Here is a 13,153-nt window from a genome sequence, read left to right on the forward strand (position 1 = left end):
GCAAAGCACCAGTCTAGGAAAAGACAGCCTACATCATATGTTAACAGTAAGGGGTTCTGGTTTAGCTCTTGTCAGCCAGCTAGAGATGTGGGATTTACTGTGAACAGCTCCCTAAAAACGCCAGTTCAGTACTCAGCAATGGTTAAGACAAGAAATAACGTTAGGAATTTAGGATGATATCTGAGAACAAAACAGAGGAGCATACTTGTTGCATTGGATAAGTCAAGGATGTAACCCACATTTTGAATACAGCATGTAGATCTGTTCCTGTGCCAGAATATATGTTTAATAAAATTAAAAGAGGAACAGAAAAGGGCAGCAGGGATTTTTAGAGATATAGAACAGCTTCCTCGTGGTAAGCGACTATCTACATTAGGACTTTTCAACTGGGAAAATAAAAGGATGACAGAGAAATATAAGGTTACAAGACAAGTACCTCTCACATGCCTATTAGTCATCTTGTAGGGACTAAAAAGATAGATTTGAATAAGAATTAGGTAAACTCAGAAAGTAGGTACTCTGGTGTGTATTTGTAGGCATTTCCTATCCTAGGTTCTTGTAGCACTTCACAAACCACAACAAATCCAGTAATAGATGATTAGGAAGTGTGCTCTAAACAAAAAAAAGGTGTTTTCTCCCTACTGTGACCTCCCATGTTATAGCAATCAGTGTAAGGGTTTCCTGAATTAGAGGCTGATTTTCTATTTCTGTGCAGTCTTTTATAGATTTATACTTCCTGTAAGTTGCCTTTTGGGTTTTGTGTTCTCCTTACTACGATTTTATATTTACAATACCAGAGCCAAGAGCTTTTAAATTCTCATTTAGAAACAACTTACACTTTTTGACAGATGACTGCTTGCAGCTAATAGTGGTCTTTTGTTCTACTGTTTATCCTTCTTAGGTTTGGAGGGAAAGATCTTTTCACTCTTTTTTAAAGTCAGTAGATTATGTTGAGTCTCTAGAACAGCATCTTTAAACTCTAAACCACCTGCAAGCATTTTATCCTTTTAGCTGTTACTTTAAAATGAAAACAGAGATTGATTTGCCTAAGGGCACATGGTGAATTAATGAGGGAGATAGGGAACAAAATTGAGGAGCAAAAGGCTGGCAATCGGTTGTTTCAATATCCAACTATACAACTTGCCCCATAATTCTTATTGTATAACAGCAATAATCTTCACTTCTTGGCAAGTTATCCTGCATTTTCGCTATACTGCCAAACACTTCCAGCTACATGAGATATGCTAGAGTTGAACAACATCGAAATCTTGATATGTAAGAATATTTCAGGTTTGTATTGTCTCAGTACAGACCAGAACATGTACCCTATTGACAGTTCCAGAACTAATTTACAAAGCAGGTGCCTTCCATTTGCATAATAGTACTTTTCATAATTTGATTACCACATTTAAAGACATCTATGAACCAAATTACCAGATTTCAACTTAGAGATGCATCTCTGAAATATTAAGAGACAGATCTTAATGTTTTGCTATATATAGCAAGTACATGAAGTATGAGAGAATTACACCAAAAGGTATATATACAGTTGTTTTGAAATTAATATCTGCTTTTACAAAATGCAGCCAATATGACAAAAATGTTATCATAGTTCGTCACTTTTAAGTGACAGCATCTCAGTTAAGTAATTTTGAGACATTTTCATCTCTTTCCTATTTCTGATCTGTGCTGATCTGATTTTGCTTGATTTCCATCCTGAATGGCTAGTCGATTACTTTCCTTTTAGTCTGATTACTTATTCTTCTTGGTCAAGCTGGCATTAGTCAGAACCCTGTACTTCAGGCACATTTTGAAGACAGAACATCTGCCCATTTGGTATTTCAGTAATCTATCTATTGATATAAATTGTTTCTAGTTTAACTCAATTGCATCTCCTAATTTGAAAAGGATTTAGGACACAAGGTTTAGATCCAGATCTATTCTCTGAATACTCCATAGCTGTCAGAATCTTGATCTGATAACCCAGGACTGCCTAGGCTTTTTAGAAAAAATACATCTCAGATTTAGTGATGCTCTTATTCGTTCACAAAATCCTCATGAAGTTCTGGAGGGTGCATGTGTTGCCTTGCTTGACCTTTGTTTAATTAAGTAGGATAAACACACAGTTGTTTCTCCAACACACAGAAACTGGAGGAAAAAAATAGCAATATGATGTAAAAATACTTGGAAAAGTTTTTATAGTGAAGCAGAAGTACCATCTGGTTTAATACAAAGGGTTAAAAAGCTGTTCTGTATTTACAAAAATTTTGCAGATAACCTGAAAATCTTTGACAGGTGTCTCCTAAAGAAACATCTGGGGTGTTAACTTCTGGAATAAAGATACATAGAGTATATAAAGAGATGGTGGTCTCAGAGGTTTTGTTTATACATGGTACGTTTCTTGGCAACACAAAACAGCATTGAAGTGTGCAGCATGTTTTAAAAAAATAAGTTTAAAGCACACATGATTGTCATCCCAGACTGCTCACAAAAATCCCCCAACACTCACCCACCAGAAATAAAAAAAAAAAAGCAGGGAGTGAGGAAGAAGAAAGAGAAATAACATTTTCCATGCAGGTATTCTGGAAAGTATAGCAGACTCCACCTAATATAGGAAACAGACAGTTTACAGAAAAGCCTGGCTCAAAAGAGAAGTAAAATGAGGAACTCTACAGTCAAAAAATACAGAAGCTTACCAACTAAATAAATGTTCAGTGTTAAAATTTATCATCCTAATTCTAGGAACTAAGCGATATGACCACAGGCTACGAAAATAGCCACAGGAGGAGTCACATGGAGTGATGTAATGTGAACATGGAATAAATCCTTGCTTTTTTTAAACTGAAAAATTTATATTCAGTGAAACTCTAGGAAAAAACACAAACCAACAAAAAGGTTAGCCCTAGTGCACTGAATCAGGTCAAGGGCAGCATTCATCTGTATGCGTTTGATGCTTACCATGATAGAAAAATCTTACGCTAACCTTGGCGTAGCAGTGCAAAGCACTGCACAGTAGTAGTGGATAAGACCTTAATTTCTGGAAAAGTTACTCTGCATTAAATGCATCATCATAGAGCCACTTAATTCCTTCTGTTCAAGGACAGAACTAGATATGTGAGTGTTAGGCAACCCCATTATGAGGTTCTGTCCTCCTGAAGGAGGTTCGTGACTCCTGAGATATGAAGGATTTGGGGGCTGTTGCTTTTCTACCATATGTTCTTGTAAATAAAGGTACCCAGGAAATCTGAGATTCAGAAGACAGTGGATTGCATTTCAGTTTTGCTAGCCTGCTTTCCCACTCCTATAGTAATATGCCCCCAGAAAAGGTTTTCCAAAATCTGAAGTGTTTTGGAGAGATCTTATTAAAAATGTAATCCTAAAACATTTCTAAGGAAGCCAGAAAGAGAAAATAAAACAACTTTCAAGATTTCCATTAGAATATATTGGAAAACACACACCACAGTGCTGAGCTGTGAATGGTTAAAGAAAATTAATAGCTGTATGCAGTGTGCTAATACACTAATGCAAGCAAAGAGCGTCGTTCCATATGCCCTGGTGCATGAGATCATTGGCCAAGTGGCTGCATATTTCAAACCACATGAGAGGAGCATTGCTCCTTCCAGCATGGAATATGGCCAGAAAAGAAAAATAAAAAAAGTTATAGAATCTCCTTTAAGAAAAAGAAAACAAAAAAGTGGCCCTGCTATGAAGTGCACATGACTTGTCAGGTCTGGCTTTTAGACCTGGACTTGAATTTAAATTAGCCTGTAAATAGATTCTGTGTTATCTTCTCTTTCTACCACATCATAACACCATTGAAGAGTTCAGCAACAGACTCATTTGGCTTTGGAGTCTGTCATAGCTCCTGGTTGTTGAAGTTACACTTATTATCCAGCTCCATTAATTCCAGTTTTCTTTTCTTCAGGAGTACTTGAATATTCAAGTGTGATGCTTTATGCCATTTAATTCTCTTCATAGAACTAGGTGTTAGTAAGGAAATAATGTGGTTTTAAGATGAAATGTACAATAAAAATATATACAACAATATTATAGCAAATTTTAGATTATAATGAGCAACAACTACAAAGGCGTTGGATTTAAATCAGTGAAGGGCTCAAACTGTGGCTCTACCAGAAACTACTTAGTCAAGTCACTTAGGTGAGTAATTGAAATATGCTTAAGCAGATGTTAAATGTTTACTGGCTCTGAGACTAAGTTAAACACAAGAGAGATATTTTCAAGAATGCCATCATTACTTTGTTAGTGAAAGTGCATCAGTTGAGAAAAATTCTGAAGTAGCAAGGCAGTAACAGAGTGTATCCATCGTTAGCCACTGCTGTAGCTTCAAAATCATTGAATCAAAACTGTGAGATTACACCAAGAGAAAAAAGAAAAAAAAACAACAACCCTGTCTAAGGATTAGATCTGTCCCTTGCAGAGTGTCCTTTGTTTCTACGCCCTCAGCTACCCCCAAAGATAAGGGGATAGCATGTTTCATATTATTATCACCATTCTCAAGTTTACGTGACCTCAAATTCAAGAGCTCTTTCACACCCCCACATTCACTTCTCTCTAACAGGGGGTTAGTTCTGCTTCCTGTCCTAGCCTTGCTGTTGCCAATACTTCTAGTGATACAGAAAGAAGGAAAGCAGCTTTTCAGAAAAGTTCTGTCCTGTGGAGGGCTGAAATCCACAATGGGGCTGGAACTTCTCATATCCTCACAAGACTGATACCAGCCCGCACCAGATTCACATGATTCAAGGGAGTCACAGGACTTGGCGACACTGAACGAGAAAGACTGAGGTGAAACTGTCAGCTCTGCTGTGCATCTTCCACATGTCTGTGTACTTGGGCTATGTCTAAAGGGCTCTGAAAGAGCAGTCTCCAGAGCAGCTATAAGCATGACCCACCTGAGCACCCATAGCTACTGCCCTTCTCCAGGCTGCTAACCCACTGCATGTTTACCAGCATACGCCTCAGCTATGCCCAAAGCAGTACCAAGAGGTTCGAAGCCTCCAGAAGGTGAGTCATGCTGTAATCGCAGAGGTTGTCTTTGTGAGACAGTAGAGACAGTTTTAGTCTCCAATTTTCAGACTTGCTCTTTGTTCTTACTTTACACTTCCATACCTCAGTGAGGAAGGCTGAAGAAAAGGTAAGCTAAACATCACAAGACTCCTGGCTATTACTGTACTGGGGAGTCAGTTCTAATACTTTGGAACATATCTGGAAAATGTTTTGTCTGTAGCCTGTGATGACTCAATTTTCTATCCTTGAAATGGAAACAGGTATGCTTCCCTTCTTTCAACACTTTCAACTGCTTATGAGGCACCAACATTGGTTATACAAGGGACATAGTCATAAGTCAGAATCCCTGCTAGCATTGGATGTAACTGGAATATCAACAAGAAAACTCTCTCATGTCTACTAACACTGGAAAGCTACCAAAAAACACCAACAAACTGTATTAACGAAGAATGAGGCATTGGAAAACAGCAACAAAAAAACCCTTTAACACTTTGAACAGGAAGAAGGATTAAAGAGCATGCTAGAATAGAAAACAGAACTATTTACTACATAAAGTTCCCACTTCAGCCATGAATCAGCTATGTAAGTGTTATTCCACTCCTGGTGGATGAGGGGAAAAGTGTACCATGGAAGTCAGGCAGGAGTAAGTAGATGTAGGTGTCTGTGCACAGTAAACTTCACACCTGTAAAGAGAAAGTCCCACCTACAAATGACATGCTCCTTCTTCAGCTGAGGCACCTGCCTCCCTTCTTTGCTACGGGGCATGGGGAGCAAAGTGGGAAAAAGACTCCCAGTAACCAGGAGAGAAATTCATTGTAGAAGGGCATGCTCTCCAAAAGCACATACATGCATATCCTTTTCCATTAGAAAAAACTCGTTCTGATTTAAGGTTTTTGAGGGGTTTTGTGGGATTTTTTTGTATTCTTACCACTCCTAGCATTTGTACATTTGCTCCAGACATTTATAAAATCTCATATGTCTACCTAGGAAGAGTTTCACTAGCATACTTGCAGCATAAACAGTCTGCTTTTGCTGTCCAAAACATAAACAGAATAAAAATTAAGAGTTACTTCTCAGCATAGTGAGATGACATGATAATATTATGAACATTGCACTTTTCTGGCTAGCAGCCCTGTTTTCCCCATGGCCTGTAAAAGAAGGAAGAAAATTAACACTCAGCTCATGTTGCAGTAGTTGGAGAGATCCGCAGTTGCCCCTCGGACATTATTTTGTAGAGGTTTTTTGGTCCAAAATTGTGTCTGAGAAGTATCAAAAGCGAATGGAGGCACAAATCAGCAAGTTCCCTGAAGAATAAAGGTGAGGACCACTTTGTTTCCAAGCTGTCCTGTGACATGCAGTTTTCTCTTACCTTCACTTGTCTAATCTTTAATGGAGAGGACAATTAAACTCTGTTGAGGTATAACATTCCAGCAGTTCTGGAGAATAGCTTACAAATTTTTTTTGAAAATGTATGCAGACTTCCAGTGGGAAATTTAAAATAAAAAGTTACGTAGCAACAACTTATCTTGAATTCTCTGGCCACAAACAAGTTTTTGTTTGCATTAAGCTCTGATCTCCTGAAGCCAGTCGTATAACAACTCAGTGTTTAGTTCTGCAAAGGGAAATTCTTCCACATATCATTAGTGGTATTGCTCATCCATGATATAATCTTGGTCTGGCTTGAGGAACAGACTATAGTCCCTGGCCAATTCCTTTGAACTTTGACAGTACAGTGTTGTTAATTCTCATGATTCTACCAAGAGTAGAATGATTCTGTCCTGTGATCTAGCCAGTCATTTGGAAATGCAGCGACTCCAGCTGTCACATCATTTTTAACCCTGTCTGTGGAAGTCTCCTTTGATTATCTGCTACTCCCATCTCCTGGGGTAGAGCATCTAGGTTATTGCTTCAAGGCAGATGGACCTTTCTTTCTCTCTTTCAGTACCCAATATGATTTTTTTTTCAGCTGAGTTTAAGTGGGAAGCAGAATCATTAATGCAGCCCTTATAGGAAGAGAGGAAGCAGAAACTGTGCAGAAGTCCAGGCCAGCCCTCGTCCCTTCTCCCTACTGCTCCTGCAAACAGTGGCTCAGTTGGGCTTTGCTGTCCCTCTCAGCATGGAGGTAAACTGAAGGACAGTTGGGGTTTCCTCTATTTGACTGGAGGACTCCAGCCTAGAAGCCATCTCAAGCCTGTGGACAAAGCAGATGCACACTGCAGCCCACAAGGAACAGGAATGTAACTAAGGGCACCATGTATGTAGGGGCATCAAAACCATGATTAAATGAAAGTTGGCTACTCTAAGCATTGATGAGGGATGTTGTCATCCGGTGGATCACTAACCGATGTAAGCAGATAGGATGGTGGAACAGAATGTGGGGTGTTCCTGGAAGCCTTTATTATCAGGCAGTTTCAAAAATTTCTGTACCCCAAAGGCAAATTGCATTCTGTACATTTGGGAGAACTGGCAACATTAGCGACCCAAGTTCAGAGTGCTCGGATAATTACATAAATAAATATACACACACTCCATATGCTTTTCTTGGTTTTGTTGTTGTGGAAGTTTTCTTCCTTGGGATATTTTGGGATCCAGCCTGTGATTTTTGAGGTTGATTCTGCAATACCAGCATCAAATTTATAGTTGAAGATACTCTCCAATTATTCAACACTGAGAGTCTATGCATAGCTAGTATAAAGAGTGCTAGCTGAAGGGTAAGTAATTGAAATACAGAAAGTGGCATGAAGTCATAGACATAGAACTCAGTCATTAAGATATAGGAAAAGAATTCAGGAAACAATATACACATTGGGTCTGTTTTTTTCTCCTCCTCCCCACCCCCCCCCCCAAAAAAAGAAGTGTTTAATCTCTCCTTTTTAGTGATGTCTCCAAGACTAGACCATGAGGGAAAAGGAGAAAATTAATTATGATCCATCTGTTTTCCCATCATAAAGCATACTGCAGAGGGAGGAATCTAGTCTTTTAGATTCTACTTAGTATGAAAGGGGATAGTGCTAGGGGAGGGACAGTTAGTTGAAAACCCTTGAAAAATGAGGATTGCTGTGGTGCTGTATGCAAAAGGCTCAAGTAGGATGCTTCTGCTTTAAAGAAAGTTAGTTCTCTGCTACTTAAGCTTACTGAGTAATTCAACTACGTAACCGATTCACAGAATGAGCTGCAAGTTCTATATATATATACACACACACTAGCTTTCTTCAGGTTTTATTTTGTAACTACTTTTGTCTGAAGGGAGGACTCCAGGCTTATTTAAGCTGTAATGATTGCACATCTATTTCCCAGCTTGAGTCTCATAACAGTGCAACTGTATTTGGAAACTGCAAAACAATTCCTTCTGGATTAGAAGTTACTTAATCACAAGCTAGAAGTGTTTTGCAAAGAGCCCCCTAAGAAGTTTTAGAGGGTAAAGCCAAGACCATTTTTGAAGCTTGTCAATAAAACAGTACAAACATTAGGGGTAAAGTCTCTTATCTACATGCTAAGTCCTCAGGTTCTGCCATAACCAAGGTAGATACCCAAACCCAGCTCTGGTGGCCAGTTTTCAATAGGTCTTTCAGTCTCTCCTGATGGAACTGGTTTACTTTGTATAAATACACATGAATAGGAGCAAAATCCTAGAACTTATTTTGTTCCAAGCAGTTGGCCTACATTATTTGATAATTTGGAATGAAGGGATGTCTCATCTAAACCAGAAACTTTTGTCAGGAAAGGTTTCAATGTTCCGAGACAAAGCTTCACCAAAATAAATTCATTTCCATGCAAAACTTTTGGCTTTGAATCTCATTTTCCAATGAAAAAGCATTTTGTTGAAAGATTCTTGATGAGTTCTCTTTCTGAACAGATAGATTTTGAGTAAGCACCATGTAGGACAAGGAAATATTTGAAAATCATGAGCTTCATCAGTGTCATCCAACAGATGCATTTTTGCATAAGTAATTAGCTTGAAAGAAATACACATGAATATTCTCTACTGGTTTGCAGTTATTTTCAGGGTATAGTGAGTAATCTAACACTGCATCTGAAAGCAGCTGCAATTTATAGATGAGTAATCTTTGCATATGAATAGATTTTAATCTATGTATGACTAATTTCTACTTCTTCTGAAACAGATGAAGCATCTTTTGCTTCCTGTTAGAAAGCAATTACAATTTATGTGGACAATTGCTTTTTTTTTTTCTTGAACGAAATATTGCTTTTGTCAGTATTGAACCCTACAGTTAGACTGGAAGCTGTATTTCATTCTTAACTTGTTCAGTTGCTTTTGATATTACCCAAGAAATTCCAGTGGAGCAGAATCTTAAGGCTCATCAAGTGATAATTTATGGGACTCTAAGCAGTTAAATTATATGAACACAAGAGAATCTGAATGTTTTAAATTATCTTTGTGCTTACTTCAAACCAGATACATAGTCTTTTTTCATTCAAGTACTTACAATATATGCTACATTGGAAGAGAAGATGTGATTGCAATATATCCATGCCAGTTTTAGTGTAGGTAGAAGAAATGAAAATAACAGTGAAGATAAGTTATTACGGATGTCAGCCTAGAAAGCAACTATAATATATACATATTCCTTGGGGGCTACTATAAGTATTTATGCTTAAGATGACTCCAGTCAGTTTTACTGACCTTTAGATATGTAACGATGTTAAAGATAGATATACCTACTAGTCCTCTAGCACAACCTTCACTGGGAGTGTTGATAAACTAGGGAAAGACAGACTTGAATATTGCATGTCTTACTTCTACAGTATAGAAAAGGGACCACCAAAGCTCTGTTAACATGACCAGTATGTTTTTGTTTCCTATCTGGCCTTTGTAAAAAAAGAACATGGATGTAAAAAGCTACCAATACTGCATTAAGGTTTACACAACTGTGTTGAAAAGGGCTGTGAAATACTGCATTTTTCTTGTCGAATAAGAAAAACCATTTTAATCCACTGGTAGTTGGAGACACTTAAGCAATGAGATCATATCTTTTTATCATCTCAGCATTTAGTGTGCAACTGAAACCAGGAGAATAAAAAAAACCCTGTCTTTTGAAGACAAAAATGTCTCGAGTATGCATCAACTCACATTTGGAGATACAGGATACGGAAAGGTAGGACTTGGTGCAGTTTATCCTAATCAAAAGGGCAGGGTGCAATAGCATAGGTGATATTTTTTATATAAGTTGATAGTTAATGATATAAAGGTGTGGTGGGTGTGGAAAATAGGAAGAGAGGCAAACACTGGATAAGAAGTATTAGTGTGAAGGCTGCACTGGTACTTCAAGCACAAAGCATTCATTTCACCAAACTCTGTATCAAAGAATGATGGTCCTACTGACTCCATGGTTCATCTCTAGTATCTTTGTCCATAAATTAACACTTCAGTTAGTAATCTCTTTCATATACAATCATCCTGATCAGAGTATGAGTGCTTATTATGTACCATGGCATCTATTTAGACTTAAGTGGTATAACAACCAAATTTGAATCTGAACAATTACATAAACAATATTGCACAAGTTTCTGATTAAGACCTAAATGTGTAGAACTTGGCTCTGGTTTATGTAACAGTTCTTCATTAGCCCACACTCAAGAATTTGAGTAATTCTTTGGTGAAATAAATTTTCCACAAGCCCTTGTTAGCAAATAAACTTTGAATAGAAGTAGCATATGCTCTCGCAAGTTAGAAATTCAGAGATTCTTCAGCTCTTAGAACAATATTAATTGCTTGCATACTCCTGAAGGAAGTTGGGCTGTCACAGCATTCTTTCAGCTTTGTGTCTGTAAGGAGAATTGCATCAAAGAGAACCAGAAAAAGGTAGGCAAAGCATTTATTTGGATTTTGAGACTTTGAGGAAAGGACTGTGAGCTTTTGGCAATACGTGAAGGAATCCAAATGCAAAGCCTGTGAAAGAAACCAGATTCAGAAAGGTGCTGGAAAACACTTTGTGGGAGGCACTCACTCGCAAGATCGGAGAGAGCAATTAAATCCAGGAAGCTGGCAGGGAGACTGAGGTGGGTGGGTTAGGTGGAATTGAATCAGGTTTTGGGTTGTTTTTCACAGCTCTACACTAAGCTAGTTCTTACAGCTTCAGTCTGGCAAATGGATGTGTCATTAATTAGCAAGACAGGATACTATAAACTTGATTTTGAAATTGAGGGCTGCCTATCTGCAAAAAGATAGCTATTATCATCCCTCACTTTTGTAGCCAGAGGAAACGGTTCCTTTACATTGCAGCCACTTTCTATAATAGATGCTTGAGTCACATCGGGTTCAGTTGTTCTCTTACATCCCTTGGCTACTATTTCCTTCTGTACAGTAGAAAGCAGGAGCAATGTGACAAAAACAACATAGGAGCAGGAAATTTTTAACTATCCTAATGTGATCTCAGAGATCTGTATTTGCATGTACTCAGAGAAAGATTTTTATGGATGAGGAGAGATTTCCCTTACACTCATATACACAAGACTACACTAATCTGCATTCTAGACAGATTTGAACTCCTCTTAAAGAATTGACTCATGTAAATCTAAAAATAATGATTTAATAAAGTAGCATATCATTAATTTGAGCATTCTTACTAGTCTTTCAGATACAAGTTCCTTCAATTACATTAGGAGAAAGGAATGATTATCAGATCTGGTTTGGGGTTTTTTTTGAATCTCAGTACATAGGATCATTGACTTCTGTAATGAAATCTAGTAGTATTTTCCCAGGAGTAAAATTGCTACAAGAATCCCCTCTTCTACGTGCCCATACACTCCCACAGCATCACCTACCATTCACAGTATAGGGGTGGAAACTTTGGTGGGAAAGGGTTAATCTGAGCAGAGGAAGATAAAATAGCCAGTTAGGCTGCACAGCCACTAGTTTGTAAACTAACTGCAGGGATTGTGTAAATTCCTGAGTTCTGGTTGCTGGAGTCAGTGTTGCCACATAGGCTTCAAGATCTGCATACTTATAAAGTATTTTTAAACAGTATTTGCTTAACGTGTGAGCTGAAGACATTCAAACGGGTCACAAAACTGTCACGAGGGTCTCATGTACCTTGTGCAAACAAAGAATTAGAGCTGTCTCCAGTCCATGTGTAAAATTAGTTAGGGTATTTAAATGCTTTTCACAACTAACTTAGCATCAATTTATCATACATTAAATGCCTAGTTCTCTCAGGATAGTAATCATATATTTTTTGTACTTAGTGAGCAATATATGATATACTGTTCAAAGTAAAACCATATCCACAATTTGAAACCCTTGCTCATGACAGAACAAGATTTATAAAAGTATAGCCAACTTTAATATACAATCTGAAGAAGACCAGAGCTGCTTCTGCACCTTGAAAACTTTATCTTTGATTAAATGGTGATTACAATCTTCCCTCAGATAAAAATATATATATATTTATGTATATAATTTCAAAATCAAAGCCTTGTACTTACTGCATCTTCTTCTGCATGTCATCTGATGGCATTGGGAACAGATCCCAACATCCCAGAATACAGCTTGGCAGGTATTAGTCTCCTGCTTATAATGGGCTCTCTAATTGCAATGCATTTTTTTCCCTTTTGAACTAGCTAACTAACCTGTAATTTCTCTTGGTATCTGCCCAAAGGTAAATGAAGTATCTGATACACCCAAGGAATTCCTCATCTGCTACAGGTGACTTCAGATTGGGAGTTGCCATCACCAAATAAGAATGAATCTACATGTAACCAGGTTTCAATAATATCCCCAGGCAAGACAGATCGCTCATGCTTCCATTTTTATGCTGTTTATTAGTTCTTATAAGAAGAACAATGAAGCCTGCATGCAAGTCTCCTCCCCTGAGCTCCAACATAAGATTGAAGCTGAGAGAGATTCTGATCATTGAGCAAGTATTGACTTGATTTAATAAGACAAGAAGAACCTCAACGAGCAATTGCAATTCCTGCTGCTACCCACTAGCTTCAGGTGCTTAGCAATTCAGCAGATCAGCTTAAGCTTGACCCACTTTTTCCTCCCCATTTTGCAAAATCAGGGTTATTCTTGTTCTTTTACATTTGGCCCTTTGCACTTAGGCAAATGCATTACAGTAAAGTGTCTTCCAATGTCACAATTTGAAAAGATTCTGCTATTAATATG

At 37.9% G+C, this 13,153-nt stretch overlaps 1 protein-coding gene and 1 long non-coding RNA gene across 2 annotated transcripts in view; one reads left to right on the forward strand and one right to left on the reverse strand.

Annotated features, from left to right (window-relative positions):
* RAF1 (Raf-1 proto-oncogene, serine/threonine kinase) overlaps window positions 1-13,153 on the reverse strand; it is a 79,756-nt gene that overhangs the window by 56,850 nt on the left and 9,753 nt on the right. The gene's annotated exons all lie outside the window — the stretch shown is intronic.
* The window catches only part of LOC129211190 (uncharacterized), a 57,409-nt gene that overhangs the window by 12,993 nt on the left and 31,263 nt on the right, over window positions 1-13,153 (forward strand). The window lies entirely within an intron of this gene.

Source organism: Grus americana, chromosome 11 (genome assembly GCF_028858705.1).
Source record: "Grus americana isolate bGruAme1 chromosome 11, bGruAme1.mat, whole genome shotgun sequence".
Taxonomy (NCBI): Eukaryota; Metazoa; Chordata; class Aves; order Gruiformes; family Gruidae; genus Grus; species Grus americana.